This window comes from Ailuropoda melanoleuca, chromosome 13 (assembly GCF_002007445.2).
Source record: "Ailuropoda melanoleuca isolate Jingjing chromosome 13, ASM200744v2, whole genome shotgun sequence".
NCBI classification, from domain to species: Eukaryota; Metazoa; Chordata; class Mammalia; order Carnivora; family Ursidae; genus Ailuropoda; species Ailuropoda melanoleuca.
The window spans coordinates 69,527,306-69,543,125 of record NC_048230.1 but is presented as its reverse complement, the minus strand read 5'-3'; the positions used below and the strand labels follow the sequence as shown (position 1 = coordinate 69,543,125).

Below are 15,820 nucleotides of genomic sequence, written 5' to 3'. Positions count from 1 at the left end.
TCTCTAAAGTAGTCAACACTCACAGAAACAGAGTAGAATGGTGGTTCCCCAGAGTTCAGGGAAGGGCAAATGGGGGAGTTGTTGTTTGATGGATACAGAGTTTCTGTTTTGCAAAATGAAAAAGTTTTAGAGATCTTTTGTACAACAATATGAATATAGTTAATATCACTGAACTGTACAGTTAAAAATGGTTATGGTGGGGCTGCCTGGCTGACTCAGTGGGTAGAGCATGCAATTCTTGATCTCGAGGTCATGAGTTTGAGCCCCATGTTGGGTATAGAGATTACTTAAAAAAATAAAATAAAATCTTTTTAGAAAAAGTGGTTAAGACAGTAACTTTTTAAAAAAGATTTTATTTTTAGGGGCGCCTGGGTGGCTCAGTCAGTTAAGCAGCTGCGTTCGGCTCAGGTCATGATCCCAGGGTCCTGGGATCAAGCCCCACGTTGGGCTTTCCTGTTGTCATCGGCTTCCCTGCTCAGCAGGCACCTGCTTCTCCCTCTCCTCCCTGCTTGTGCTCTCTCTTGCTATCTCTATCACTATCTCTCTCTCTCTCAAAGAAATAAATAAAATTTTTAAAAAATATATTTTATTTGTAAGTAATCTCTATAACCAACATGGGGGTTCAAACTTCTGACCCCAAGGTCAAGAGTTCCATGCTCTACTGACCGACCCAGCCAGGAGCCCCTAAGATGGTAAATTTCATGTTACGTGTTTTTGTTTTTTGCCTCAATTAAAAAAAAAAAAACGAAAACAAAAACAGAAAAACACCTGCAAGGCTCCCCATAACCTTTAAGGCAAACCTGGACCCCTTCTCCTGTGAGGCCCTCTGCATCATTTTGGACCCTCCTTTGCAGCCACCTCCCCTCAGTCCCCTCCAGCTACTCTATTCTCCAGCCCCACCAAGCTCTTTGGCTTTCCTCAAACGCAGCTTGCACTTCCCTGGTGGTTTTCTCTGTATGGAGTAACCTTCCCTGCAGATGGTCAACCTTTTGAAATTCTAATCATCCTTCAAGAACCAGCTGTCTTCCTCTGTGAAAGCTTCTCCTAACCCCTCCCCTCCAGAAAGAATCAATGCCCAGAGTATGTGCCTAATAACACTACCCACAACCTTAGCATTTAACGGAGAAGGGCTCACTATGTGCTGAGCACCATGCCAAGCAAGCTATATGCATCATTATTGCAGTTAATCTTCATGATAACCCTGTATCATCCCCATTTTACAGATGAGGAAACTGAGGCTTGGACAGGAAAGATATCATGCCCAAGATCACACCGCTGGTAAGTTGTGGCCCTGAGACGTAAACCTTCCTAATTCCAGAGAAAAGCTTTTTAACAGCTCAACTCTACTTCCCATACGCACCCAAATTATTGCATTGTTCATATATTGTATATTTTTCTATCTGCCCAATTAGGGGAGGGTCCTGTCGTTGTCATCCTGCTTCCTATGCACCACCTCTGGCCCAGGGCCCAGCACAGAAGGGGTGCTCATTTTGCGGGAGTTTTGCTGCCCACCCTTGAATAAGTCGGTGTCAGTGCTAGCTCCCTTACTTCCCCTCCAGGAATTGGCAGGTTGGCGATTGCAAAAGGAACATCCTCCACTGATCAATAAATAATAATGTTGGAGAATTTAAAATAAGAATGTGGATTATTAAAGTTACAAATCTTTGGTCTTTATACCTTTAATAAAACATGCATCTATTAATAATGGATACTGGTTCTGGCCTGCTTATGCTGAAAAGGGGAAAAAAATGACCAGTTGAAAGATGCTAATATTTTTTCTCCTTAGCGGGCTTGGCTGCCAACTGCTTTGCTGACAAATTGCTCATCATTTAAAAAGGTTTAAAAATTTTAACAGCGCGAAAGGGAAATTAAAGATGAGATGTTTAGCCTCGTGGGCCCTCAGTAAGAGATTGTTCCTTCCGGAGACATCTCTCTCCTGGGCTTTGGTGGACCCATCTCTGGTGGCTCCTCTCCTAGTCCTCTAGCTGCCCCTTCTCCGCTCACTTTTTTTTTCCAACCTCTTTCCTGTGCCCTCTCCTCTCCTCTCCCCTCCCCTCCCTCTTCTCTTCTTTGCCCTTCCCCTCCCCTCCCCTCCCAGTTCATCCCCTCCCCTGCCCTCCCTTCCCCTTCCCTTATCTTTTCTTCTCTTCTGGCTTAACTCCCCTGCCCTAAGTGACCTCACTCATTCCCATGACCACTAGTCATCATCTTTGCATGAAGCCAATCACCCAATAGGAGAAAAAGTCAAAGAGGTAACAAGAAGACGGACCACGTGGGGCCTTTCAGGCCACATATGTACTTTGGCTTTTACTTCCAAGCATGGTGGTGCCGCTGCAGGAGCAGAGGAAGGTACAGCCTGACTTACGGCTTAACAGGACTCTCTTTGGAGACTAGGAGTAAAATAGACTGGAGGGTGATAGGGGCAGAAGCAGGAAAAGCATTTAGGAGAATATTATCATGATCCAGGCAAGAGATCATGGGGTTTGGAATAAAGTGGAAGCAGTGAGGAGGTGAGAAGTGGTTGGGTACAAGATATATTTTATATTTTAAAGGTAGAGGCCATAGGATTTGCTGATGGCTTGGAGGAGGGAGTATGAAACAAAAAGAGAAAGGAGTCAGGGATGTCCCCAAGGGTTTTGGCCTGGGTAGCCAAAAGGGGGGAGTTTTCAGTTTTTGAGATGGGGAAGGCCATGAGTGGAATAGGTTTGGGGAGAAGGAACTCAGTCTTGGATGTGTTTAGTTTGAGGTGCCTGTTGGATACAATGTTATAGACTGAATTATGTTCCCTTAAAATCTGTATGTTTTTGCTTTTGTTGTTAAGTAAGCTCTACTCCCAACATGGGGGTTGAACTCATGACCCTGAGATCAAGAGTCCCATGCTCTACTGATTGAGCCAGCCAGGTGCCCTTAAAATCCATATGTTGAAGCTCTAACTCTCATTGTGACTGTATTGGAGATGGGGACTTCAAGGAAGTAATTAAGGTTAAATGAGGTCGAAAGGATGGAGCCTTAATCCAATAGACTGGTGTCCTTATAAGAAGAGGAAGAGACACCCAGTGAATCTATCGTCATGCGCACAGAGGAAATACTGTATGAGGACACAGTGAGAAGGTGACTATCTACAAGCCAGGAAGAGAGGTCACATCAGAAGCCAACCCTCCTGGCACCTTGATCTTGGACTTCAGCCTCCGGGACTATAAGAAAATAAATGTCTACTGTTTAAGCCACCAGTCTGTGGTATCTAGTTATGGCAGCCCAAGTTGACTAATACAGATGTCTAAGAAGATTTATAAAATTGGCAGTTGGACATATAGGTTCAGAATTCAGGAGAAAGGGCCAGGCTACTGATAGAAATTTGGGCATCATAATCAGGGAAATGGTCTTTAAAGTCCCAAGGCTAGATGAGATTGCCAATGAAGGTAGTATCACAAAGATAAGAACATGACAAGGTACCAGACCCTCTGACCTTCCTATGTTAAGAGGTTGGGGAGAAGAGGAAGAATCAATGAAAAGACTGAGAAGTTGCCAATGAGATAGGAGGGAAACCAAGAGCTTAAATGGTGCTGAAAGCCAGAGAGAGAGAGAGAGAGAGAGAGAGAGAGAGAGTGGTCATCTGTGTTCAGTGCTGCTGATGGGATAAGTAAGCTGAGAAATGAGAACTGACCATTGGATTTAGCAACATGGAGGTCACTGGTGACCTCAACGAGAGCATTGATTTAGTTTTGGGTCCCCTGGTGGTAAAATCAAAAAACCCAATGGATTCCACAACTATCATTCTCTTCCAGAAATGAACCTACCAATTATTCGAGACAACTTTTTCTGGTAATTTATCTTGTGTGTTCTTACAAAGGGGGCATTGGTGATATAATGATATATATATATTGGTGATATAATGAAATCTTGTCAACAACCACTGAAGGTTCTTCCCTCTCTCCCTTCTGACAGTTTGACTCAGCTGCAAGTGGAAGTCTTATGTATCCATCCCAGTCCAGTTGTGGAGGGTCCCCGAGTTAAAGGTATATGGAGAAACTTCACCTAGCAACCCACCACAAGGGCATGGAGGAGGGAGGGACTGCCTGCCTCAGGAACTGAGAAAGAGGAGATGCCACTAAGATGGGCTTTGAGAAGATAAATAAGAATTCTCAAAGAGAAAAAGAGGACAAATGATATTTTATACATAGGAAATGTGCAAATTCTAGCATGTACTTTCACTAAAAAATTTTTTTCCTCTGTTTCTCTCTCGTACACACACACACACACACACACACCTATATTCACAAACACACCAGATAACTGTTAGAACTCTTGTCTGCAGCTGATAGAAAATGCACCTCAAAATGGCTTAAAACAAATAAAGGGAACTTTTCGGTTCATGTAATCAAAAAGTCCAACAGTAAATTTAAGACCTGGCTAAACTTGGGGACCCAAACAATAGTACTATAATTTGGTCTCTTTCCATCCTATGGGTCAGCCTTGCTCCAAGCTGGATTGGTGTTCACACTTCACACGTGCAGGAATGGCTGCAACAATCCTAGGCCTGAATCATCCCAGTGGAACTGAACAGAGAGCCTCTCCGTTGTGCCTCATTGGCTCTGATTGGGTCAGTTGGCCATCCCTGAACAAATCCCTGTGGTCAGGAGATTGGGATGCTCTGATTGCTGAAGCTGAGACAAAGACCCACACTGCAAGGCCAAGGGTAAAATCAACCCTGTCTAAACCGTAGGGACCAAGATCTGGGATGGAGAGATTTCACAAAGGAAGATCTTGTTGCCAAAGAAGGTGGAATGGACCTTTGGCCACAAAAGGTTTGTATGTCCACTCCCAGGGACTGACTGTTGAGGATCTCCCGGAGATACTGGAGCCCTTCCTATTGTGTGGACACTTAGGCCTGGATGCTTTAATTGCCCTCACAGCAGTGGAGTCTGCAGGCCTGTGCTCTGAGGTACAAGAAAGGGAAAGGCCAAGAAATGTAGCTGGTGTGGGGCTTAGCAGTCATCCAGCCTTCTCGTTAGAGAAGCATATGACACCAGAGAGGGTGAGGAACTTGCCTGAGGCCACAGAAAGTTGAAGCCGAGTTGGGATTCGAACTTAGCAGATAAGAAGGCCAGAACGAGGCTCTGTCTGTGTGTCTGGCAGCTGTCACATTCATTAGCTCCCTGACATCTATCTCCTTGTTTCCTTGTATATTTTTACAAGGTTGTTAATTACCAGCCATAAAGCTCAGCAAACATTTTGATAGGCTTTAAAAGCTCATGAAAACAACATTACATTTTAAGGCATGGTTTCCTAATTAATCTAATTAACTATCAGCTTCACATCCTGCTGGCTTCAAGACAAGGCGAGCTGTGCCTCTCAACGTCTGATTCAGCCCCAGTGGACAGGGCTGGGGCCTTTCGAGATCACAGTCCTCCAGCCCAGAAACTAGCCAACACGTGGCCCGAGCTGTGGGTTCTCTGAAGCAGCGTCTCGATGTTGAGCATTGCTCGGGCTTATTTCCTTGGATGATCTGTCTCTAGGATAAGGACACAGTGGTTGGAGATGCCCAAGAGTAAAGCAAGCGCATGGATGACTAGCCACCTCAGCTTAGGACCATCGCAGAAGGCCAAGGTGCGGACATATTTGGGGTGCCTTCCCCAGTGATGCTTCCTTTCCAGAGATCAGTCCTCACTCACAGTGCGGGCCATGTGGCCCTGTTTCCCCCCAACAGCTGATTGGACTGAAATGGACACCTCACCCAAAGATGGCTCAGTCACTTCTGACTGGTGGCCTGGCTCGAAAAGATGAGCTGGTCCAACCAGAGGCAGCTCAGCCGATGAAGAAACAGAAACGGGGAAGGGTGAGTTAGTTTGCATGGGCTACCATAACAAAGTGCCACAGGCTGAGTGCTTAAACAACAGAAATGTGTTTCTCAGGGCACCTGGGTGGCTTAGTCAGTTAAGGGTCTGACTCTTTTTTTTTTTTTTTTTAAGATTTTATTTATTTATTTGACAGAGAGAGATAGCAAGAGAGGGAACACAAGCAGGGGGAGCTGGAGAGGGAGAAGCAGGCTCCCCGCTGAGCAGGGAGCCCGATGTGGGGCTCCATCCCAGGATGCTGGGATCATGACCTAGGCTGAAGGCAGATGCTTAACGACTGAGACTCCCAGGCGCCCCAAATGTCTGACTTTTGATTTTGGCTCAGGTCACGATCTCAGGATTGTGAGATTGAGTTCTGTGTCAGGTGCTGTGCTGGGTGTGGAGCCTACCCAAGATTCTCTTTCTCTCTCTCTCCCTAAGAAAGAAAGAGAGAAAGAAAGAGNCTATGAAGGAAGGAAGGAAGGAAGGAAGGAAGGAAGGAAGGAAGGAAGGAAGGAGGGAGGGAGGGAGGAAGGACGGAAGGAAGGAAGGAAGGAAGGAAGGAAGGGAGGGAGGGAGGGAGGGAGGGAGGTAACTTCTCACGGTTCTGGAGGCTAGAAGTCAAAGATCAAGGTGCTGGAGGGTTGGTTTCTCCTGAGGCCTCCCTCTCCCTGGCTTGCAGGTGGCCACCTTCTCTCTGTGTCCTCATGTGGTCTTTTCTCTGTGTGTGCGCATCCCTGAGGTGTGTCCAAATTTCCTCTTACAAGGACACCAGGTAGGTCAGAGCTCACGCAAATAGCCTCAATTTAACTTAATCCCCTCTTCAAAGACACTTTCTCCAAATACAGTCACTTTCTAAAGAATGGGGGGCTAGGCCTTCAACATACGAAGTTTAGGAGGACATAATTCAGCCCATGACAAAGGGCAAGCAGTAGTGATGAAAATTTACAGAGCATTTCGCCGGGGAAAGGGAGAAGCCATGACTGATGCAGCAACCATGTGAGATCCCCGCTCAACACCCTGAACACCATTTACTGCAAACACCTGCCACCTTCCTCCTGAGGACTTTCATCTGGCTGCTTTCCATTGAAAGTGCAGTCACAGGCATACAGGGAAAGCCGGATTACCATAGGGTTAATGCCCAGGGGGTGGTCCTCCACCAAGGACTGATTGCTGTTGGGGGGTGAATACTGCAGCTCCCTCGCCCCTTAGGTGGGTTAACTCTGACCCATGTTCTGCACCATGTCCAGAGCTCTCTGGTAGGTTTGAGATCCTGTTGCACAGTGGTAACCGGCCAATCATGCATCCTTCCCTTGCTTTCCCTGTCTCACTTTCCACTCCCTGACCAGCATTTGCTGGTGTGCCTCTCAAGTAAATGACTTGCACGTGGATCCTTGTTTTAGGGTTTGCTGCTGGGGAAACACAAACAAACTTAGGTGGCATGTGGACATTATGTGGAAATAGGAGCAGGGAAGCTGGCCAAAGGGAACGGGAGAGAGAAAGACTGGACCCGAAGAGGGGGAAAATGTTCCTGTGTTACCAGGTTCAAGTTCTGGTCTCCATGAGCACTGCCCTGGATTTATCCCTCTTGGCTTTCCAAATAGTCATAAAATGGGATGTTAGGTGTTCTGGACCGTAAAAAAATTTAGCCACTTCCCTGTCCAAGTGCAGCAGATTCTCTTGGACTCTTCTAGACCCTTCCCTCTGAAATTGGCAGTTACAAGGAAGTTGGTACTTCACGTTCTGGGGAATTGTGCCACAAAGGGCATTCTGTGCCTTCATAATTATGCCCCTCAAAGTTAACCCTTGGTTTGCAGAGCTGAAGCTGGGGATGACCTGGGAGAATTTGCATATGGGCCAGGAGCTACCTGGGAGGTCCCAAAGCAAGACCCTGTGCCATTTTCTTTTGAGATAAAACATGATCATAACCTTTCTGGTTGATTGGGATGAGCCCACCTGAGAGCCCTGAAAAAAAGGACATAAAGACCCACAGGGAAAATGACCATAAATGCAAAGGGAGTCTGTAACTGGTGACCAGTGTTCAACACCAACTCTTGGGCTGTGGGGGTTTAATTCCAGCAGTTTTTGGAGCACATGGAGGGAAGAAAGGCCAGCTGGGAAAGCATGGGTCCTTTTAGCGAAGAAATCCAATCTTGTTACTTTTAACTTTCCCTATTTCCTTTCCCTTTTACCCATGACCTTGGGCAGAGCTGAGTGTCAAGCTGAAGGGTCAAGAACAGACCCTACCTATAAGGTGAGATCTGGGAGTGTGAAGTCTTGCAGGAAAATGAGAAACTACATTTATCAAATCTAAACACTCAACTCTTTAACACTTCCTATGGAAATTCCTTAGGCTTTTCAACCCCAAAACAGCATTTGGTGAACATGGGTATATGGGTCCTTTTAAGAATCAAAGAGAGGAATCAAGCCAGCAGGGGCAGGGTCTGGAATCAAAGAGGAGTGGGTGGCGCAGTTGACTTCTGAACTAGAGGGGTTCTCAATATAGGATGCCACAGTCACCAATGGTGTGTGCCCGAGTGACGGGAGTCTGAAAAGCAGGGTGTAGCCGTTGGGTCAGGGATAGCATGATATTTATAATGATAATGATGGTGAACATGATAATCCTCATAAAATCCCCTGTTTATTTTTTGTTTTTGTTTTTTTAAAGATTTTATTCATTTATTTGTCAGAGAGAGAGAAAGAGCACAAGCAGGGGGAGCAGCAGGCAGAGGGAGAAGCAGGCTCCCTGCTGAGCAAGGAGCCCAATGTGGGGCTCAAACCCGGGACCCTGGGATCATGACCTGAGCTGAAAGGCAGACGCTTAACCTACTGAGCCACCCAGGCGCCCATAAAATTCCCTGTTTAAAGATAAGAAAAGTTCACCACCCTCAGCAGGGCTGAATGTCAGTTCCAAGAAGTAAGATGAGACCCTAAAAAATATGATTTGATTGTCAGAAAGTAGGAAGATGGGGAATAGATTGGAAAATGGGAGTCCTATTTGGGTCAGGATGAGCTGTTCGAGGCCAAGCCTTGAACACTGCAGGGGTATCAGAAGTCAGCTTGGGGGTGGAGTTGGCTCTGGGAAAGGGCTAGTTTTGGTGGCCTGAGGCCCAACAGGATTGTCCTTCCAGTGGGTTCTATCCATCATCTAGCGATTCCTGGCCCCCACCCTGCTTGACATTCCCCTAATGGATTTAAATTGATACCCTCAAAATTGTAAAACCAGGGCTGGTTCTCCCTCCCTTTTGTCCCCTCACCTTCAAGAATCTGATGAACCTGTCTAGGGTAAAATGTTTTATTCAAGCCCAATGCTGGTGCTATCACTGAGGAAGTAAATCCTAAACTAATAGAAGTTGAGGGTAATGTAAAATAGCAATTGATCTCTGTCACAGAGAGTAAGAAAAATTAAGAAACTGTTGTTCAAATATTTATTAGAAGGAGAAACTGGACAGATACCCTTATTCTTTGACTGGGGGCAATTGAAACTCAAGGAATTGTCTTGTCCTAAACGGAGAGTTGGCTCAGAAATAGTTACAGGGGGTCAGAGGACCAGAGCCATCCCTGCGGGTTGGGGAGGGGTGAGACCTGTGGTCTCCAAGGCAGGTCAGAATGGGGAACAATGTCTCCAGATGCTTCTCTCCTCCCCTCTCCCCACTGAAATCAGATTAAGGATTTCATCCTGACGTGACTGTCACCAGCTCACCTCTGTGATACATGTAGGGGGATTCTGGCCCCTCCGCCATCCAAGAGCTGAGTCCTGAACCTCAGCCTTGACCTTCCTACCATTCTCCTGCCTCTAACAGCATCTACTCCCTCTCTGACAGCCTTGGCAGTTAGTGACGATTCTGGATTTTTCCTACAAATGTTAAGCCTCTCCCTTAGACATCACCAACCACCTGTCCTCCTCCATCAGTCCCCCACCTAAGACCTACATAAAGGGGACCATAAAAGCTGGTACCTGGAAGAAAAACTCCAGTTTTCTGGAGTTTCTGGGAGATTGCCTCCAAAGACAGCCACTGTGAAAATTAATAAAGGGAAATCTTGTGAGAAACCAGGATGGTGCAGTCGGTTGGGCGTCTGACTCTTGGTTTGGGCTCTGGTCATGGTCTAGGGGTCGTGGGATGGGGATGCTTGGGGTTCTCTCTCCTTCTCCCTCTGCCTCTCCCACTTGTGCTCTCTTTCTCTCTCTCTAAAGATAAGTTAATTTAAGAAAAAAAGAAATCTTGTTTAAAATGGAATCAGGAAACTGGAGCGGGGAGTTCTCCTGCCCTATTACTTGTGGTCAGTTGTAAACTGAACAGGAAGAGATGGACTGCACCTGGATACAGCTTCACTGTCTGCTCTCTGGCTTTCCTCTTGCCTTAGCAACAGCCCAGCCAATGAGAGACAGCCACAGCTCAGCCAATGAAAAGACGCTATAATTGGGACTCCCAGTTTACTCCAATGGACTTTGTGTTTATAGCAGCCCCCCCCCAATTCCTTTCCTCTGTGAAAAGAGCATTTTTCTCCTTTGTTTTGTGGACTTGTCTATGGTTTTGTCATAGTTTGCTTTTCTCAGGGTGCAGTTTTCTGCAATTCTAGAGAAAACAACAAAAAAGCACTTTTTTTTTTCTTTTTTTTTTACCGGTAAAATAATTGGCAGCTTTATTTTTAAGGTTAACACCACCTTCCCATCCCTCCCAGAGAAAGCGTGCTGTTCTTCCCGTCAAGAGGTGGTGTTACTGAGAAAGAAGTCCAACTCACTTGCAGGAGAGTAAGGCCCAGCCAGCCCCCAGTCATTCCAGGCACCATCTTGAATGTTGCAGACCCAGGGGTGTCCCCAGCTGAATTGTGAGTGACTCAGCAAGCATCTGTGTAAGAAGTGCACAGCCGCGTCTGGCCATCCGTTGGAATGGTAAGAAATAATAAATCGTTGTGTTTTTTTTCTAAGATTTTATTTACTTATTTGTCAGAGATACGTATACAGAGAGAGAAAGAGAGCACAAGCCAGGGGAAAAGGCAGAGGGAAAAGCAGGCTCCCCACTGAGCAAAGAGCCCGATGCAGGACTCGATTCCAGAACGCTGGGATCATGACCTGAGCTCAGGGCAGATGCTTAACTGACTGAGCCACCCAGGAATCCCAGTAAACGGTTGTTTTAAGCCATTAGAATTTGCAGTGTGAGGGCACCTGGCTGGCTCAGTCAGTAGAGCATGCGACTCTTGATCTCAGGGTTGTGAGTTTACATTTTATTTTATTTTTTTTTAAATATTTTTTTATTATTATTATTTATTTGACAGAGATAGAGACAGCCAGCGAGAGAGGGAACACAAGCAGGGGGAGTGGGAGAGGAAGAAGCAGGCTCATAGCAGAAGAGCCTGATGTGGGGCTCAATCCCAGAACGCTGGGATCAGGCCCTGAGCTGAAGGCAGACGCTTAACCGCTGTGCCACCCAGGCGCCCCGAGTTTACATTTTAAAAAAAGAAAAAGAAGAAAAGAAAAGAAAAAAAAGATTTTCAGTGGCTTGTGAAGTAGCGGTAGATATTTGAAATACCAAACCTTGTAGGACTGGAGTCTGACTTTCCCTGCCTTTATATTATACTTTGCCGACTTCAGAGCCCCTGATTGACACATGTGTTGGACTTCCTGGACTACCTGCGAGGGCTGCTCTGTTCTCCTGCCCGTCAAACTCCAAGCCCAAGTGCATCGTTTTTTTCAACAGACACTGATTTGTATCTGTTGCTTGAATCGCACCCGTTTTGGTCATAGGGATTCAGAGACACACTCCAAGACTCCAAGAAGTTCACAGGCCAAGAAGGACAGAGGCAGGAGGATAACATGCTAAAATTCAGTGTGCAAAGTGCTGAAATAGCGGGACATAGTACTGGCAGGTGGGAAGGAGCAGTTATGCCTAGGTAGACTTCATTGGGAGTATGCGTGTGGTCAGTGCGGAATTCTCCAGGCATGTCACTCCCAGGGTGCTGTGATTCTGTGCTGTGCCTTGCGGCCCTTCTCAGTGCTGCTGCCTGTCCCACCACCCCCTGGGCCTCCCATATCTCACCCCTTCAGGCTCTGCCTTCACCAGGGCTGGGCTCTACCACTGGGGGAGAATTTTAAGTAGAAGAAGGGCATGATAGCTGATGTTAGGGCTACACGGGGAGGAACCAGGGACCTGGCCAGAGACAGGAGCTCAGTGAGGAGGCAGGTGAAGTGGTTAAGGTGAGAGAATCACCACAGGCAAGGGGCAGAGACTGTGCCTCGGATGGAGAGCCTAGGATTCAGAGGTTTAAGCCACCAGCCCAAGGTCCACTGACTCCCAATCCAGGGCTCATTCCACTACTGAACAAATGAAGATTAAGGGTGAAAAATATACAGGAGAGGGGCGCCTGGTTGGCTCAGTTGGTGGAGCATGCAACTCTTGATTTCAGGGTTGTGAGTTCAAGCCCCACGTTGGGGCTTGCTTTTTTTTTTTTTTCTTTTAAATACACAGGAGTATGTGGAAGTAGGTACAAGAATGCTCCAGGCAGGCGCGCCTGGGTGGCGCAGTCGTTAAGCGTCTGCCTTGGGCCCAGCTGCCTTAGGCCCAGGGTGTGATCCCAGGGTGCTGGGATTGAGCCCCGCATCAGGCTCCCTGCTCTGCTGGGAGCCTGCTTCTTCCTCTCCCACTCCCCCTGCTTCTGTTCCCTCTCTCGCTGGCTGTGTCTCTCTCTGTCAAATAAATAAATAAATAAAATCTTAAAAAAAAAAAAAAAAGAATGTTCCAGGCAGCTTTGTTTGTGATGTTAAGAATTTAGAAATAATTTAGGGGCACCTGGATGGCTCACTTGCTTAAGTGTCTGACTCTTGGTTTCAGCTCAGGTCATCATCTCAGGGTCCTGGGATGGAGCCCTATGAAGGGCTCTGCACTCAGCAGGGAGTCTGCTCGGGAGTCTGCTCAGGATTCTCTCTCCCTCTGCCCCTCTTCCTGTTTGCATGCATGCACAGTTCTCTCTCTCCCTCTCTCTCTCTCAAATAAATAAATCTTTAAAGAATTTAGAAATAATTTAAATGTCTTATCATTTGAAAAATAGTTACATAAATGTGGTCCATCCTTACAGTGGAATATTAGAGAGGAACTAAAAGGAATGTATATATACATTTAGCTACATGTAACAATGTGGGTAATTCTTGTAAACATGTTGTTGCATTTAAAAAGTTCCATAATGATATACATAGTAAAAAACAAAAAACAAAAAACAAAACCCATCCACTAAAAACACATAAAACAGTGTTACATATTTTCTGTCGCTTTTTATAAAATGGGTAAATGTATTTTTAAAAGTTCTGGAAGGCACTTGCCAAATTCAATATTGAGAAAGGGACCAGGCACCAGGATTGTGTGAGGTGAGCAAAGAAGACTTGTGCTTTATTTATAATGCTCTATTTAAAAAAAAAAAAAAAAAAGCAGAGAAGGATGCCAGTCGGTTAAGGTTCTGCCTTCAGCTCAGGTCATGATGGGATCGAGTCCTGCATCCGGCTCCTTGCTTAGTGGGGAGCCCGCTTCTCCCTCTCCCTCTGCCTGCCACTGCCCCTGTTTGTGCTCACTCTCTCTCTCTGAGAAATAAATAANAAAAAAAAAAAAAAAAAAAACCCAAAAAAAAAAAAAAAAAAAAAAAAAAGAGAAAGACAAATATCTTATTACTTCACTCATATGTGGAAATTGATAAACAAAACAAATGAACAAAGAAAAAGACAAACCAAAAAACAAACTCTTAACTATAGAAAACAAACATGGTTACCAGAGGTGGGGGGGGGGTCGGTGAAATAGGTAAAGGGGATTAAGAGCACACTTACCATAATGACCCCTGAGTAATGTATAGAACTGTTGAATTATATTGTACACATGAAACTAATATAAAACACTGTATGTTAACTTCTGGAATCAAAAAAGCAACGGCTCAGTTAGAACTGATATAATTACCTTTCTAAGTTTTTTTTTTTTTTTTAAAGATTTTATTTATTTATTTGACAGAGAGAGAGACAGCCAGCGAGAGAGGGAACACAAGCAGGGGGAGTGGGAAAGGAAGAAGCAGGCTCATAGCGGAGGAGCCTGATGTGGGGCTCGATCCCATAATGCCAGGATCACGCCCTGAGCCAAAGGCAGACGCTCAACCGCTGTGCCACCCAAGCGCCCCTCTCTTTAAGTTTTATTTATTTTTTTTTAGTGGTCTCTACTTCCTATGTGGGGCTCAAACTCACAACCCCGAGATCAAGAGTTGCATGCTCTACTGACTGAGCCAGCCAGGTGCTCCAGAACTGATATAATTAAATATTAATTAAAAAATGGAAAACAATCAATGGAGGGGAGCCTGTCTGGCTTAGTCAGTAGAGTGAGCTACTCTTGATCTCAGGACTGTAAGTTTGAGCCCCGTGTTGGGTGTAGAGATTACATGAAAATAAGGTTTTTAAAAAAAATGAAAAGAATGGATTAAAGATTTGATTCATAGGCATTGTTATGCCTCCGAATCATAAGCTCAAACCTCTCTCTCAGAGCGCTGAGAGTGGGAGCTGAGGTTTTGCTACTGGGTGCCCCTTTATTCTGTGTCAAGCTCTGGGTGGCAGGAATGTCACTGAAGAAAGGAGCGGACAGGCTATACCAAACTTGCATTGTCTGGCATGCTCTGTGGGCATGTAGCCAGTCCCGTGTCGTGGCACCATCACAACACATCTAGAGGGGGGTATGATTGTTCCTAGGTACAGATGAGGCAGGAGGGGCTCAGAAGGATCAAATAGGATCACACAGCATACAAGTGGAAGGGTTGGAACCTAGGTCTCTTATTCAGAGCTGTACTTTCTCTGTATCAAGGAGCAAGAAGATAGACAGGAAATCACGTGAGAGCTTTTGAAGTGAGCAAGTGCCAGGACCCCACCTTTAGAGATTCTAATGGAACTGGTCTGGGGTGAGGCCTGGACTTTTTTTAAAATTTTTTATTTTTTAAAGAGGTGGTTTTGGGACACCTGGGTAGCTCAGTTAAGCGTCTGCCTTCCACACAGGTCATGATCCCAGGGTCCTGGGATTGAGCCCCACATCAGGCTCCCTGCTTAGCGGGAGTCTTCTCCTTCTGCCCCTCCCCCTGCTCCTTCTCTCTCTCTCTCAAATAAATAAATAAAATTTATTTTATTTTTTTAAAGATTTTATTCCTTTATTCATCAGAGAGAGAGAGAGAGCGGGAATGGCAGGCAGAGGGAGAAGCAGTCTTCTGGGTAAGCAAGGAAGCCGATGCAGGACTCGATCCCAGGCCCTCGGGATCATGACCTGAGCTGAAGGCAGGTGCTTAACCGACTGAGCCACCCAGGCATCCCATCAAATAAATTAATCAAATTAAAAAAAAAAAGTGATTTTATTCTCTGCCAGGCTTGAAGACACTGCCTTAATCAGAGGCAGGTTCATATCCCCCTGGATCAGCCATCATGGGGTGACCTTTCACCTCTGCCCTGCACTACTGATGTTCTATCCTTTTCAACAATGACTTCGTGAGAAGTAAATGTTTCTTAGACTCTGGGATGCATTTTTGAGGGGTGGTTTGCAAAGCCATTGTCAGGTTTGGGTTCCCAGTTTCTCATTGTCTTTAATAGGGATGTGAGACTGTTCTTCAATAAAAAAGATTACCCTAGGAAATGACCACCAGTAATAATTTAATGAATTTTAAAGTCGGCATTTCCCAGCTTCAAGCATTTGGGAATCACCCTCATATTTGCTATATGTAGAGGCTGCTTTTAGGCAACAAGCTTGAGGAATGGAAACTTGAGCAAGGCAAAAGGGCCCATGGTGACTACTGACCTGAATGAAACAGGCTCATTAAATGACCTGCCTCAGAATGACCATAGGCCTTCACTGACCAGTTACAACAAGGTACAGTTCCTAAGATTACCAAAAAAGGGAAAATTCCATAGTGTCCATTTTCCCTCACTCATGCTGTGGCTTTTCACCACTGCCCCATCGCAGTCTCTCCTTTGCTGCCCTGTCTGC

General features: G+C 45.7%; 1 long non-coding RNA gene across 1 annotated transcript; it reads left to right on the top strand.

The window, feature by feature from the left end:
- The first annotated feature begins 1,247 nt into the window (after positions 1-1,247).
- LOC117795698 lies at positions 1,248-5,606 on the top strand. The gene is made up of 3 exons (XR_004619827.1): positions 1,248-1,278; positions 3,946-4,016; positions 4,472-5,606. It is a non-coding gene; the product is annotated as an uncharacterized LOC117795698 (long non-coding RNA).
- Positions 5,607-15,820: the final 10,214 nt, after the last annotated feature.